The following is a 15,964-nucleotide window of genomic DNA, read 5'->3' as shown; positions in this document are numbered from 1 at the left end:
TTTTTCTCAGGTTGAGCTTGTGCTTTGATTCTTCTTTACAAACAAGTTTTATAGGTGGCACTTCATATTTGCATAGTTCAATGCAAAACTTACACGGTTAATTATTCTTTCAAACAACTCAGGAAAAGTTTTTTCCAAAGGTAGATAGGTTGATAGGTGAATAGATAGATAGATAGATAAATAGATAGATAGATAGATTCCCTTAAAATAAAGAATTAGCAAAATTGTGAGAAATTCTAAAAAAAAAAAAATTGGATCCTGCTACAGGTTTCTTTGTACAAATAACACAGGAGGACACCAGCCCCATGCAGACAGAAGCCCAGGGGTTACACCAGTCCTCCCGTCTTCACTCTGGCAAACAGAAACCTCTACACTGGAGCTTTTGTTGGGGCCTGGGTACCTTTGGGAGCCTGAACCAGCAGAAGCTGGAGCCAAAGTCACAGCTGCAAGCCAGGATCTTGGCTTGAACCTCAGCCTTGGCCTTTGGCGGGAAACGCCTGAGACCTTTGACAATGTGGGGATGAGTGTGTTTTCCAAGCTTGGGGTGAGGGATGTAGGCAAAATGATTGAGTTTGCAGCTGCTGCCCTTTGGGATCTTGGGCTTGACCTCCTTGGGTTTGATGAGGGCACTGATGACCTCAGCATGTACACTCAGGACCTTCACGTCATTTGCCTACATCTTCTTCAGGCACTTGCACTTCTTGGCAAAGTGCATGTTCCTTAGGAACTTGGGGTCTTCCTCCTTAAGAATTCATACCTTTGTGACCAGGATTTCTTGATGCCGTGTCTGTGCCATTTTCATGACTGGTTGTGTGTGGTGTGGTTCTCGAACTTGCCCATGTCTATACTGAGGCCCATGGCTTCCAAAGCAACTTCTAAAAAAAAAATTTTTTTTTAATGTATTGAAGCTGTTTTCATTGTATAAGATCTGAATCACAGGTCATAACAGCATTACTCTTATAAAGCTTTATAATTACTCAGTATCAACAAGGACTCTAGGGAATCCTCAATAATAAATCCCATTTGAGAGATTTAAAAAGGTTTAAACAGATTGAAAATTGAATTTCAGGAGCTCTTAGAATTATGGGCTAAAAGTACATAGTTAAAGAATAGTGTGTCAGGAAATCTCAGGCCGAATTGATGAATGGATAAAGAAGATGTGGTTTATGTATACAATGGAATATTACTCAGCTATTAGAAATGACAAATACCCACCATTTGCTTCAACGTGGATGGAACTGGAGGGTATTATGCTGAGTGAAGTAAGTCAGTTGGAGAAGGACAAACATTATATGTTCTCATTCATTTGGGGAATATAAATAATAGTGAAAGGGAAAATAAGGGAAGGGAGAAGAATTGTGTGGGAAATATCAGAAAGGGAGACAGAACGTAAAGACTGCTAACTCTGGGAAACGAACTAGGGGTGGTAGAAGGGGAGGAGGGCGGGGGGTGGGAGTGAATGGGTGACGGGCACTGGGTGTTATTCTGTATGTTAGTAAATTGAACACCAATAAAAAAAAAAAAAAAAAAAAAAAAAAAGAATAGTGTGTCAGGAGTAGCTAGGTCTTCCAGACTCTATCAATACCAGTTAGGGATCCCTGGATGGGTGAGCGGTTTGGTGCCTGCCCAGGTTGTGATCCTGGAGACCCAGGATTGAGTCCCGCATCCAGCTCCCTGCATGGAGCCTCCTTCTCCCTCTGCCTGTGTCTCTGCCTCTCTCTCTCTCTCTCTCTCTCTCTCTCTCTGTGTCTCTCATGAATAAATAAAATCTTAAAAAAAAAACAGATACAGGTCACTAGAGAGCACACAGAAGAGGACAGTAGGACTGTGATTGGATGTGGACACTTTTTATGATCAGACTTTTCTGTCATGTTGTTTCTTGTATTACCAAAAGATACGGTTAAACAATTGGTATTTTTTAAAAAAGATTTTCCCTCTTCCTTGGGTTCAAAACCATTAAAACTGCTGACCATAATTTCTTAAGCAGAAATTAGAGGGCAACTTAAGAAAATCTAGGCAGAGCATGGACACAAGCAATGAATCATGTTAACCACAAACCCCAAAATGCTAAGCCTTTGATGAAATTCCCAGATAAAGAAAATTAGCAACGTTTCTCTTTGTTTGACTTTTCTTTTGCTTCAGAAGAGTATTTTCATATCTCTTTGGGGAGAACAATCTGCAATTTCTTAGCATATTTTGTGGTATTTATTTTTCTCTTGATATATTTCATTCACTGGATTCAAATGTTACAGCATTCTCATCTTTATTTGCGGGGTTCCACAGCATGAGATCTCAAAGCACCAACAACTATTTAGTTCAGGTTATGTCAACATAGATTGGCTTTGTTGGATCTAGGTGCTGGTATTGAAAAAATAGAATTACCCTTGTTCTTCACTTGATTCTGGCTCCTTTCTTCCATTTTCTTTAAGCGGCCAGCCATTCCACCTCACCACTACCACCACCCCTCCCCGTGCCGCCTTTACTTATTTATTCAGCCTAACTCCCAAAACTTTTGACCCAATGTTGAACTTAGATATGTCAACTCTGCTTGATTCTCGACTTTCCTTTTATATCTAGAACTATAATCATTTATTAACTATGACCTTAGTAGCAAAATTAACTCTATAATCAACCATAACTTGATTCCATTACTCTGGCCTTGAATAAAAGAACTGATCAGCTTACTTTATGTGTTTATATGTATCCAATTCCTCTCATGGAGAATAAGATAAAGATGCATGGTGAGTAAGTTAAATTCTATGCATTACTTTAGAGTCCACCATTCCAACCTTTTTCATATACATATAACAAAGAAAATTTAGTAACCAACCACGCACTGTCAGAAAAGAGAGTATTTGAGCTCAAAAATGAAAAAAAAAATGTTTTTCCCTGACTTATGTTTGTGGAATTATAGAGCAGATTTGAGCTCAATTTACTGGTATTATTTCTTCATAAACACTGAAGCTAAATGAGAAAAATGTAGTCTGGTCCTCTAAATTTACTACTTGAACCCTGTATGTGTGTGGATGATGTAAATCTTCCTTAATCACTAATTGGATCATACCTATTTTCTTTTCAGTCATTTTCAATGATTCTCATTGACTCTCAGAGAGTGCCTTTTCTCTTTAGCTAATTCAAAGATCTCTAATGTTACTTCCAAATATTTCTCTTTACACTTATCATATGTCAATGACTCTTTGAGTCTTCCATATACACCATATACCTCAGACTTTTCTCCTTACCCCCCATAAACCTGTCTTTATCCTGGATATTCTTTCAGCTTATTTAAGAGCAAGTTGTTTGGTTGTTTTTTTGTTTTGTTTTTTCATTTATATAGACTTGCATTCAGGGCAGCCCGGGTGGCTCAGCAGTTTAGAGCCTTCTTCAGCCCAGGGTGTGGTCTTGGAGACCCGGGATGAGTCCCATGGCAGGCTCTCAACATGGAATGGAGCCTACTTCTCCCTCTGGCTGTGTCTGTGCCTCTCTCTCTCTCTCTCTCTCTCTCTCTGTGTCTCTCATGAATAAAATAAATAAAATCTTAATAAAAAAAGAATTGCATTCAAATAAACACCACTTTAGGAAGAGTTTGATTTTCAATTCCCATTTAGTATTAATTGCATCTTCAGAAAGATTTTTCATAGTATGTGATCCTTTCATTCAGACACACATATGTGTGTATGTATAAAAAGGGCTGATAATCAAATAATTTAATGACTAGAGAGGCATAAGCATAAAGTAAACAGAATGAATACAAAATAAATGAGAAGTAATAAGGACCTATTACACTACACTGGAACATACTGGCTGAGCATCAAGTATGTGTGTGTGTCTGTGTGTCCAATGATTTACAGATATGATTGATAGAAATAGTGCCAGGTTTGCATTTTTGAGAGAGATATCTTTCTTTATAGAATGCCTAATCTCCCTTTCAAGTTAGAGTAATTCTCTGTAAGTTCTTAGACGCTGACTCTAAGTTGTCACCAATTTATTTTCATTTAGCTAACAAAATGAACCTTGGACTCCCTAACTGATCTCTTGTCCTTGAGAGAAAATATCATTTGGCCTAGGGGTAAGTCAATTAATCTATATTGAAGTAAAGATCATTTATTCTTTTAATAGACTGCAGACATAAAACCTCTTTTTAGAAGACATCTTTTATGTTTGTTAGCTTGTTCAACTGCTTCACTTAAAAAAAGATTGTGAAAATGTAATTTCTTGAAAATAAGTGTAAAGTTAAAGTTATCACCACTTTAAATATGTCACTAATATTACCTATCTGGAATCCTATAGGATAATTTTCCTAGTTCATTGAACTACTGTTATAATCTTTCAAAAAATTTACTTAAGCATTTCGGTGATAGAACATTAATACATATAATTCAGAATAAATAACTACAAATTTAATAAGACAAATTTTGTGATGTGAATTACATAAATTTTTACACAATTATACTCCAAAAAAATTGAAGTAAGGAGGAAATGAACTTAGCTTCTGACAGATATAAAGCTGTCAACAACATTCTTTGTAGTATCCTTCTATTCTTATTAACAGCATATGACCAAAAAAAAAAACAAAAAAAACAAAAAAAACAGCATATGACCAGTTTCTGATAAAACAGTATTGTAGGTGAATTTTTTTCTGGCTGATATCTAAGTATAATTTTGAAGAAAAAAAAATGTAGATTACTAAAGATGAATCTTAAATGTCACGGAAGCCTACTAGAGAAGAAAACATTGATCAATAGAACCTAATACAATACTTGAATCATACTTCATACTCTTTAAGTAAGCATTAAATTTACCCACTGATTAGTTATAATTGAAAACCATGAGGAGTTTTCAAATAACATAAACTAGAAGACAATGCACACTAAATGTATACTTTTTATTAAATGAGCATTATTTTGTTCTTAAAGAAGGAAGAAGCATTAGTAAAGATTTAGTATAACATTGAGTTTAGCTGTTTATTAAGATGATTTTTTCTAATTATCCAGAAAAATTGTTCTTTCTCCACTTCACATACTTTTTATTTGTAGATTGAAAAGGATAATTTTATTCATATAAAAACTTTATACTTTTCCTGACCATAGGCTCCTTTCATATGGAACCACAATAAATATTTCAGGAAAGAAATAAAAGACATACATGGAATCAAGGTACATGTTGAATTAAGAGACTATTCCACTTTATTATACTAAAAACTCTCTGTAGTAATGAAATATACAAAAGTATGGCAGGTTTGAACAAATATTCATAGTCAAATTATAAATAACAACTATATGAGCCTATCCTTGAAAGGAAATACAATCAATACAATCATATAAACAAAAATAATTAGGTAATAATTAGAAAAAAAATATTGGCAGCCAACAAAAAGTTAAGAAATAGATTAAGCTTCTCTAAAGTATACCAGGAAATGTATACTTACACCAGAAAATTTTTATTACAACCCTATATTAATTAGGAGACTGTTTTAGTGTAAATAAGGTATAATTTTTCTTTTAGGTTTTTTATGTGATTAGGACACACCAGGAATAAATACATAAAGAACTACTCAAAACAATGTAGAAAAGCATCTGTATGATCTAAATCTGTAGCTTAAAAGTTTAAAAAATGACTCTTGTATGTGAGAAAGAAATTCAAACATTTATACATTTTGTTAAGAAATCTCTATTTTCATATCCAAACAGTTGAGAGAGGAAAGAAATTTAGATCCAAGTTTCTAAATCTAGTTGGCATTTATAAACTCTCAAATATAAAACGAAGCTCTTAACACAGAGTTATTGATGAACTACTCCTACAGTGGCCTTTAATAGAGATTTCAGTGAAGAGGCACTAAAATGGCTATAAATGAGAAATTTTTGAAATCTAGTTAATAATTGCTATTATTCATTGAGGAATAGCAGATCCAGATAGGTCTGAAAGTTGAATCTGTAGGTACTAATTATACCCTTTTTAAAGATGAAATGAGACCTAGTCTGGGTGGTTTGGCCACTACCACAAAATTAAAGGTAGATCCAGATATATAAACTTGGACAGCCTGACATCAAAGTTGGTGTCCATTGTGTTACTCTTCAGCTCCTGAAATGCTTCTATAGCACTGAGATGGAATAAGTTTTTAGTTGTTTCTGGCAGATGGTGCATTTTCTACATGCATATCTGAACCCCAAATACTTTTATGTGGTCAGTGAACTGCCTTAGGCATTGTGGCCTGAATAAAGTATTATCCTTTTCCTTGATGAACTATATAATAACTGATTTTGGAGGCTACTATATTGCATTATTTTTATCGTAACCTATAGAAGAGGGAGGTGCTGAACTCATGATGCCTTGCACAATTTCAGACAAAATGTAACTTGTATGCTGCTTTATTTATGACAAGTAGTCATTTCCTTGGAAGACATTGAGAGATTCAAGAGACAAGTGAGATTTTGGATCTTGGCAATGTAGACCCAGGAAACAGCCTGCAAAAACCCTGGCAATGTAAAATCATATATTGTGTATATAACGGTGACTATAGTTGGACCTTTGCCTAAAGGAGTGGAGGAGACATTAAACTATTAAAGCAATACCTTAACTTGCTCAGCTCTGTATTGTCACAAAATGACTTTGGGGCTATGGATCCACTTCGGAGTGGAATGAGGGAAAACCAGAATTAGAAGACAGAATTCAGGGATGCCTGGGGGGCCTAGCGGTTAAGCGTGTCTGCCTTCAGCTCAGAGCCGACCCCAGGGGTCCCAGGATCGAGTCCCACATCGGGCTCCCTGCATGCAGCCTGCTTCTCCCTTGGCCTGTGTCTCTGCCCCTCTCTCTCTCTCTCTCTCTCTCTCTGGATCTCTCATGAATAAATAAATAAAATCTTAAAAAAAAAAAAAAGACAGAATTGAGGCTGTTTCAGTGGTTCAGAACAGAAATAATGAGGGCCTGGATAAGGCAGACAGAGTTAGAATGAATAAGAAGAAAACTTTCAATCCATGCAAATAAGAGCCATCATTGAGAGAGCTTCGGGAATTACTGGTTGGGAGAGAAAGGAGAAAAGTTAAAGAGAAACTGATTTGAAGTTTTGTAGCTTGAAAAATTATTGGAATTAAAAGTATCCATGATTCAGAAAACAAACAAACAGCAACAACAACAAAAAAACAACTCTGGGGCAAATCAGTTTCCAGGAAGTGATTCCGAAAGCTCCTTATTAATATTTTCTAAAGAAAGAAGATATGCAGGCGCCTGGGTGGCTCAGTCAGTTAAGTGTCTGCCTTGGGCCCAGGTCATGGTCCCAGGTCATGGTCCCAGGGTCCTGGGATGGACCCCCCTCTGCCCCTCACCTTCTCCCCAGCTCAGGCTCTCTGTCTCATTCTATCTTTCAAATAAATAAATAAATAAAATGTATAAAACTAAAGCAAAATCTAGGACCAAATTGGTGCTTTGGTCAATCATTTATATTGTTCATGTATAACAATATAACATGTAAGAAAAGAAGTCTAATATGATGCTCTGGTATTCAGTCATGAAGAAAGACTGCTTTCCTGGGTGACTGAGGTATGATTATGGAGTTTTGTTTTGTTTCCTTGCTTTCTGTCCTCCTGTCTCTGTAGATTTCCTGTATTCTGTTTCCCAACACCTTAGCCTATTTAGCTTTATTTCCTGAATGGTAAATGGAGGGGACTCCCCTAAAGGTTTCTTGTTGTGGTTGGTTTTGTTTTGTTTTCTCCACCTGGCTGCTTTTCTGTTACTGGTAAATCCTAAGTGAGGAAAGGACTTCAGGTCACACCAAATCTCAAACATGTTGAATCCGTTTGAAATTGCTTAAGACTGCATTCCAATATTGTCTGTAAAAACAGAGTGGAATTAAATTTTCCAGACCTCTATGAACACATAGGAAATAGAAAATGAGCAAGGATAATAGTTATTTAGTGATTGTAAGTGACTGCTGTCTTTACTAACTGAATCTTCTTAATTTTTTAACATCACATTTTTGAAGAACATTACCTTTCTACATCAGATCTAAATAATTTCTGCTAGCTTGCTACCCCTGACCAATAAATTAAAAAATAAGTTATTAGAGCCATAGCAAGTGAAAAACTCAGTTATCCCGAGAACACAAGCACTGAAAGTAAAAACAAAAGCAAAAACAAACAAACAAAAAAACCTGTGATTATATAAAACAAAATGCACTACTGTCCTGTCTCACCTCAAAAAGAATTTCCTGAACTGTGTTGGGAAAAGAATTGCATTGTATAAGATGTTAATAAAAGCAAAGGAAAATAAAGTCAAAGATGGGGAAAAGAAAGGAGGGACGAAGAGAAGGAAAAAGCAGAAAATTGCTATAAGGTAGCCACAGTTTTTAGCCAAAATATATTTTTTGTTGTAGGTAAAATATAGCATATACCTGTAAAATTCATCTAGCTTTTATATATTTAATCTGCCTTTAAAAAATAGATAGGTCATATTGAAGAATGCCCCATCAGTTCTCTGTTGAGCAAATGCCTGGTTGTTATTTCCTTGCATTGATATACTGCATACTAACTACCTAACCACTGCATTGTCTACAATCTAGTTAATAATCTAGGTCCACGGGTTGGCACACTATGATCCTGAGGCCGAATAAGACCAGTTTCTTGCTTTTGTAAATACAATAATAGTAGAACACAGCTACACCCATTTTTTACGTATTGTGCGCGGCTACTTTTGTGCTGCAATGGTAGAGTTGAGTAGTTATGATACAGACTTGTATAGATCAAAAAAGCTAAAATAGTTACCATTGGCCCTTTACCAAAAACAAAACAAAACAAAAAAAAGTTTGTTGACTTCTGATTTAGTTAATGGTATCATGTATCATATTAGGTAATTTCAGAATAAATTTGTTACATTTCATAAGATGGTTTACATATATACACTAATAAAATGAGATGATGCAATTCTCTGGTTTTTTTCATGTATAATAAAAAGCATATGACTATATTTTCATAACTCAGTGGTTGATTTGTTTACAAAGTCATATTTTGCCACCTTTTTAATCCTAGTAATGTATTACATCTGACAAACTTCTGGTATTGTTCAAACTACTGGATATTGCAACTGATCCATTGTCAAAGAACTTTGGGAAGAACTGATCTATATTTCTCACCTACGTACTGGATTCATTGACCAAATGGTTCAATAATCCTGACTGGAAATAAATAGTGCATCACAAGCTGAAAGCTACTTTGAGAACAATTTAGCATATTCTGAGAACTTTCTTTCAGACAATTTCACTCTATCCATGTACTTCCTTCTAGTACTGATTTTTTATTGTTAAGATTGTGGTATAGTTACAATGTAACAATTATAAAAGACATATTAGAACAAGTGAAAAACAGAACATATAAGTTTTTAAATAGATATTTTGGCTTGCATCCTGTGATGGTTTGAAAAGAGGACTCCACTCAAAAACAGTGAGGCAAAATTCAATATTAAAAGGAAATGTCTTTCTGGTCAATTGACTTTTCAAATGATTATATATTGTTGATTATGTTCTTTGAATGTCCTATGATTTAATAGTAGTTACTCATTACATGGTATGGTACCCCCCAAATGAAAAATTAATGACTTTTTTAGATAAAAAAAGTGACCTGTGTGATTTAAATCTGAGGAGATTTTATGGGCTGCAAAATGTTCAAAGTGCTTGGGACATATCAGTGTACAATGATTGATATACAAACAGTTCCTTTTCTCAATGATTTCTCAATACAATTCGTGAGATAGAAAATAGACAAAAAAAAGTAAAGGTAAGATAAGATAGTATAGTATAATAAAATATAGGATAGTGTAGCAACGTATTTAAAAAAATATTTTTAAATAAAATAGTATAATATAAAGAAATAAAAAATGACTAGGGTACAAGGATGATCACTGTTTTTATAACTTATAATTGGAAGTACTATAAAAAATGTTCAAGTGTAAGGATTAATGATACCAATTTACTCTCAGATCAAAAAGTAGAGAAGAAAAAATTGCTAGGTATGAATCTCATCCCATGTATTCTGAAGTGCCTGGGAGAAAATGGCATGGACAATTATTGAACTGCTGTTTTGTGTGTGAGGTGAGCATTTCGGTGACTTATCCTTGAAGCAGAACTATGAAGCTCCAGATGAAACACGACAATCCTGAAGAGCTTCCAAGGAAAAGGATTTAGGGATAGGGTGTGATGTAGAGTAGAACTAATCTTACAGGCACTATAAAAAAAATGTATTAAAAGGGTGATACCTATCCAGAAAGTATGTTTTTCCCAATATTCAAGTGAAAAGCCAGAAATTCCCCTTGGTCACAGTTGAGAGATAAGTTACCTTTAAGATTTAAGAAAAAAGTGTTTAGTTTCCTAGATGCTTGTAGTATTATTAGAAAACAATGCAGGCAGTGTCATGTTGGAGAAAGGGTTACAATCCAATCACTTGAGGGGAACTGGAGGATTTGTTGGGAAAAACAAAAAACCCTGGATAAAGGTAAAGAAAATGGAAATCTTTGGGATTTCTGCCTGCAACATAGTGGATTCCCAAGGTAGTTCTTAAATAGAGCTTCAGAGCTAGAGATGAATCCCAAGTGGAATTCAAGGTGGGAATCCCAAGGCCTGGAAGGCCAACCAACAGCTATGGAAAGGTGAAGCTTAGGGCCATGATAGTGGGAACATTCACCTCAGCTTGGCACTTGAGCATACAAACCGTCATTCCACCACCAGTACAACCATGCACGTCCCTGCTGGGATCCAATGTCTTAATTTCCTCTCGGAGCATAAAAGAGGCAACTATATCCTAATTTTGTGCATCAAAATTGAGCTGCCCATGCCACGTACTACTGTGCAGCCAGCATTCTTCTTGGTTGTTTCAGGAGATAAATGTTTCTCACCCTCATATTTTCTATTTGAGTCAATAATCAAGAATCCCCCAAAAATAAAAATTATAATAATGATTGTAGAACATAAACTGAAGAAAGAAGAATGGACTATCAGAACACTTCTGCATGTATGTATCCATGTATGTATGTATGTATCTATCCTTATCTCTAACTGATCAGTATTGGGAGGTTGTAATAACTTTAAAATGATAATGTCATTTGGAAATTATCTATAAATGGATCAGTAGTTCTGTAGCACCACTTCCACTCACCGACTTAAAAGCATTCCAAATGAACATCTAGTCCAAGTAAAACTGAATAAGGCTTTAAAATGAATTTCCTCTTAAAATCTTTTTAAATTAAAAAAAAATTTTTCTTCTCAACAATATCCTTGTCCCTACACTCTTCCTCTAAATGAATTTCGGAAAAGTCAATGAAATCAATGGAGAAATGTACAGAGCACAAAACGGTGAAGTGACTTTTAGAAGACAGACTGACATCTAAGCCTTTTAGATTTGACTAAACTTGCCTGGACATATGAAAATATAAACAAGAAACATGTGAAATGCTCTGAAAGGAAAATTCAGCTCTCAATGAAATCCATACAAAAAGAAGAGTTTTTCACTTTTTTCTGGTTTGTTTTACATATTATTATTATTATTATTATTATTTTTTTTTTTTTTTTACATATTAGGCTTCCATATAAGATCTTGACTTTAAGGAAGTGGTTTGTTGTTTTTAAAGTACATTTTCCAGGGTGTTTTATATCTGGCCTGATGGGAAACTATTTTAAATTAGATGAACATGAATTAAGTAATACCTTCACCATTAGTTCTATGTCATTAGGATTGTCCTCATTTTCTTTGGGTCTCGGTTCCAGTATTTGATAAACAGGGATAAAATATTTAAAAATATTCCTGAGTTATTTCTATGATTAAATGAAATAGTATAGAATATGAGTATTGCATATTCTCCTTTCCATGCCTCTTTTAGATCTCTTTCTAATGTGAAGTGTTCTTTCACTGACGTTTCTTCGACAAAAGCTCAATCTCACAATCTCTCGGTTAACAATTGTGAGAAAACATTGTCTCCGTGAAAATTTTAGATAAGCATTGCTTATTTTACATATTTCAAGCATCTATAATAATGATCTTAAGCAATGGATATTGTTTCTGACACTGTTCTATTATTTTGGATTGGTAATAACCTTGACCTTTGGCTTTTTTGTGATATATATACATTTATATATACACCTCAGTAGATAGGTATTAAGCCTCTATCAGATAACAGCTAGATTTAGAGAATATAGTGACTGAATGAAGATACAAATGATAATTTCACAGGTCTAGTAGAGAGTCAGAGTGATGAAATAGGAAGTGTCTGAGGAACTACTTCAGATCTGATGGTCCAGCAAAACATTCTGAGAAATTTATATGTAAGCTTAGGTTAGAATTAGTTCTCCATTGAATGGACTCTCCCATAGAAAGATGACAGGAAAGAGAATTTTAACTCAGCTGGAATAGGCGGTACAAAAGCCTTAAGACTGGATTGATTTGAAGGGTTTGAGAAATAGACCAAAGTTCATACATGGGTCAGTATTTGTGGACAGAGGTCAGTGGCACAAACTGAGATCAGAGTGAAGTAGGGCCTGTATAGAGAGAATCTCTGTAGGATAGTGTGCCACTGGAGGCTTACCAGAGGGACAGGATACAATCTTTTTAGCTTTAAAAAGAGTATGTTGGCTTCTTTGTAAGTAAGGAATAGTCAGAGGTTGAACAGAAAGAAGTGCAGAGACCAGTTAGAAGGGCGATTTTAGAATCCCAAGGTAGAGAGTATGGCTAGGGTAGCAGTAAGGAAGATGGACAGGACTCAAGAGTAACAGATTATTCCCCACAGCATCTAGTTTTATTGATTTATTAGGCACAACCCGCCCTGCCCTGCGCACAGCCACCCGCCCCCCCACCCCAGGGTAGTGTTGTTTTACATTTCACTCGTTACATTATTGAATCTTTCCCCAAACATTATCTTTAATCTATTTTAGGTGAATTCTACCCTTTCCTGAGAACCCATGATTTTGATATCATAAGTAATAGCCCCAGAAAGTCAATTTGACTATTCAATAACTTTCCTATCAGTTATTCATTGACTATATCATTCTTCGTAAATGTATGTTGAGTGAATCACTGGATGAATGAGTGGATCAATCAGAAGATGGGATGAAATGTTCATGTCCTTGTTTACAGCCTTCAAATTCTAGCTGTAAACCTCAAGGTCCCTGGAGGTGCCTTCTTGCTCCTCCGGCTGCATCAATCATCTGTCCATGAGTGATCAGGACAGGTTTTATCAGTGACTTTGGTGAATATTTGATTATGCTTCTTCATGCTTTATCGCACTTCACTTGGTTTGTAGGTGCTCCCAGAACATCTGCTTTTTAATTGGTTGATTCCAACTCTTCTTTTGGTTGCTATGTATTTATTAATATACTTACTTATTAAGCTGTCTACTACTCTCTTAGACATGCTCAAATAGTTTAATTAATCTTCTTCATGTTTGCTCTTTTGATCCAAGTACTTAATTTTTATCAGAAATAGCAGCACAAGCAACTGTCCCCAAATTTGCCTCACCCATCCACTCTTACTGAGCATATCCTCCAGGTAAACATTTCTATGGTTAAGTATTCATTTGATTACTTATCCGTTACTTATTCTGAATCCGTGGCCCTTAAAGATATTTAATTAGAATCAAACATTTTATTTTATATTTTGAGAGAGAGAATCTTAAGCAGGCTCCATGCCCTTGTAAAGCTCAAGGTGAGGCTTGATCTCACAACTTTAAGGTCATGACCTGAGCTGAAATCAAGAGTTGGACACTTAACCATCTGAGCCACCCCGGTACCCCTAGAATTAAAATAAAAAAAAATAGAGAATATCTAATCTAGCAGTTCTCAAGCTTGTTTTCAACAATGTAATATTTTGTGCAAATGAAATCAGAAGCATATAAATGAGAGAAAAAATAGATTATTATCTCTTTTCTATTGAAAAGTTTTTCTTTCTGAAGGAGCTGAAGAGATAGAACCTTCTAATTTGTCTCAATTTTCCATGAAGTTGCTCCTGAGAAGATTGGAGGAACCCATAACCTCCAGTGAATCCAAATCACAAAGAATTAACTTCATACAGCTTTCTGTTTTACAGAAACACAGATGACACAGAAGTCCAGATAAATTTATCCAATTTATCCAATGCAATGAAGCCACCTAGAAGCATAATTTGGGGTAGCTTCCAGTTGCCACAATCCTAAGGTAGCGGCATGAAAAAATTGGAGAGACTTTGATATTAGAAAGGCTCTTAGTTAAGTATGGCCTTTTACATCTTAACACTTGTGTGATCCTGTGAAATTTACTCTCTGTTAGTACATGCTTTTTAGGAACAGTTGTGATAATTATATGCAAATAAATGATAAGAGTCTAAAAATTCACCATATTCTATTCAAAACTCTCAGCCAGCCATCCTATACTTTATATAGATAATATTCCATTTTATAGATGAAAAAAATTGAAACCCAGGTCTCAACTCAGTCAATAAATGTCTGTTCTAGGATTTGAACGCATGAAATTCGATACAAAGTCCCATACTATTACAGACCGCAGGTCTTAATTAAAAAAGAAAGGGCAGTAGAATAAATAAAATCTCAAAATCTTTTTTTTTTTTTTTAAAGGACATCCCTGGATGGCTCAGTGGTTTAGCACCTGCCTTCGGCCCAGGGCGTAATCCTGGAGACCCAGTATCGAGTCCTACATCAGGCTCCCTGCATGGGGCCTGCTTCTCCCTCTGCCTATGTCTCTGCCTCTCTCTCTTGTGAATAAATAAATAAAATCTTTTTTAATAAAGGACAATAGAGAACTAACTGTGCTATATGTTTTTAATGTTTTGTATTGCACTTCCAATCAAACAATCTCATTTAAAGTCCATGCAGCCCTATAAAGTAGATTTTATTACTCTTGTTTTACAGAAAAGGAAACTGCAACTGAGAGGTTATATAACTTCACAATGTCACCCAACTAGAAATCAGAAAACCGGATTTTATCTCAGATATTTTTGAGGATTTTTTTAGTCAGTGACTTTTTAAAGTATGTGGTGGTTTCTCATTCAAATATAATACTCTTAGAGACAGATCAAATCTGTTTTGTTACTTGGGAAAAATGGGAAAAAAATGTACTGATCCTTGCTTCCTGTCTTTTCCTGCCCACTTATCTTTATTAAATCTCAAAATTATACTATGGAAACCAGGAAATTATTTAAAAACGTATCAGTGTAAGTTATGTATGTGGGGAAACAAGCAGGACTTATTTTCTTTCTTTTTTGAACCTCTGGGTAGTTACATAACGTTGAGAGCGTAATTAGTGAGATGCTCATCAGAATTTGATATGTACTCCTGTGTGTCTAATCTGTGACTCTAGCATCTTGGAACATGCATCAGGCCAGGGAGCCTGCTGGCACTCGAGACTCATGACGGTACTTACAGAAAACTCTCTGGCAGGCCACAACATAAACAAAGCACATGGAAATTACTCAGGATAACTTCCTCCGGGCTATTCTTTCAGCCACAAGACAATACAATACTAGTGTTCATGTAGTCCTGCTGGAAGTCAAATGACTGCTGAGTAGCTTCCAACATCCTCATTCTTAAATTATGAATCTATCTTCCAACCACAAAAGTCTGCTTAGTGTGTATTTTCTAGTAGTAAAGAAATTAACACACCCACAGGGAACTAACTACATATTTCCATTTTCCTACTTCTTCTGTCTTCCTCTCATAATTACATGTCAGGAACAATGAGAAAATGCCCACCACTTTTTTTTTTTTATATCCGTTCCCATAAAACCTAATAAAAAGATGGACACCTATCTTAAACTTTTGTACCATTTATCCTTTTAGCTGATTATAAAGAAATGATAAGATTTCATTGTGGAAGTATAAAAAGGCATAAAGAAAATCTGGTACTCCTATATTAATGTATTTCTTTCTGGTGCTGTTCTCTGAAAATATAAATCTTTTGTGGGCCTAAATAAGTACCTGTGTATGAGGCAATATTGATATT

At 35.2% G+C, this 15,964-nt stretch overlaps 1 long non-coding RNA gene across 3 annotated transcripts in view; it reads left to right on the top strand.

The window, feature by feature from the left end:
* Positions 1–14,769, top strand: part of LOC112653945 (uncharacterized) — a 96,488-nt gene extending 81,719 nt beyond the window's left edge. For 2 of the 3 annotated variants that reach the window (XR_007409678.1, XR_007409677.1), the window contains one exon: positions 14,581–14,769. This is a non-coding gene — a long non-coding RNA (uncharacterized LOC112653945). Of the gene's footprint in view, positions 1–3,999; positions 4,070–14,580 lie in introns of all 3 variants that reach the window. The other variant, XR_003132648.3, reaches the window with a different exon arrangement.
* The last annotated feature ends 1,195 nt before the right edge of the window (positions 14,770–15,964 follow it).

The sequence above is a fragment of the Canis lupus genome, chromosome 3 (assembly GCF_003254725.2).
Source record: "Canis lupus dingo isolate Sandy chromosome 3, ASM325472v2, whole genome shotgun sequence".
Classification (NCBI taxonomy): Eukaryota; Metazoa; Chordata; class Mammalia; order Carnivora; family Canidae; genus Canis; species Canis lupus.
Note: the sequence above shows the minus strand (reverse complement) of the source record. Positions and strands in the feature narration are given on the sequence as shown.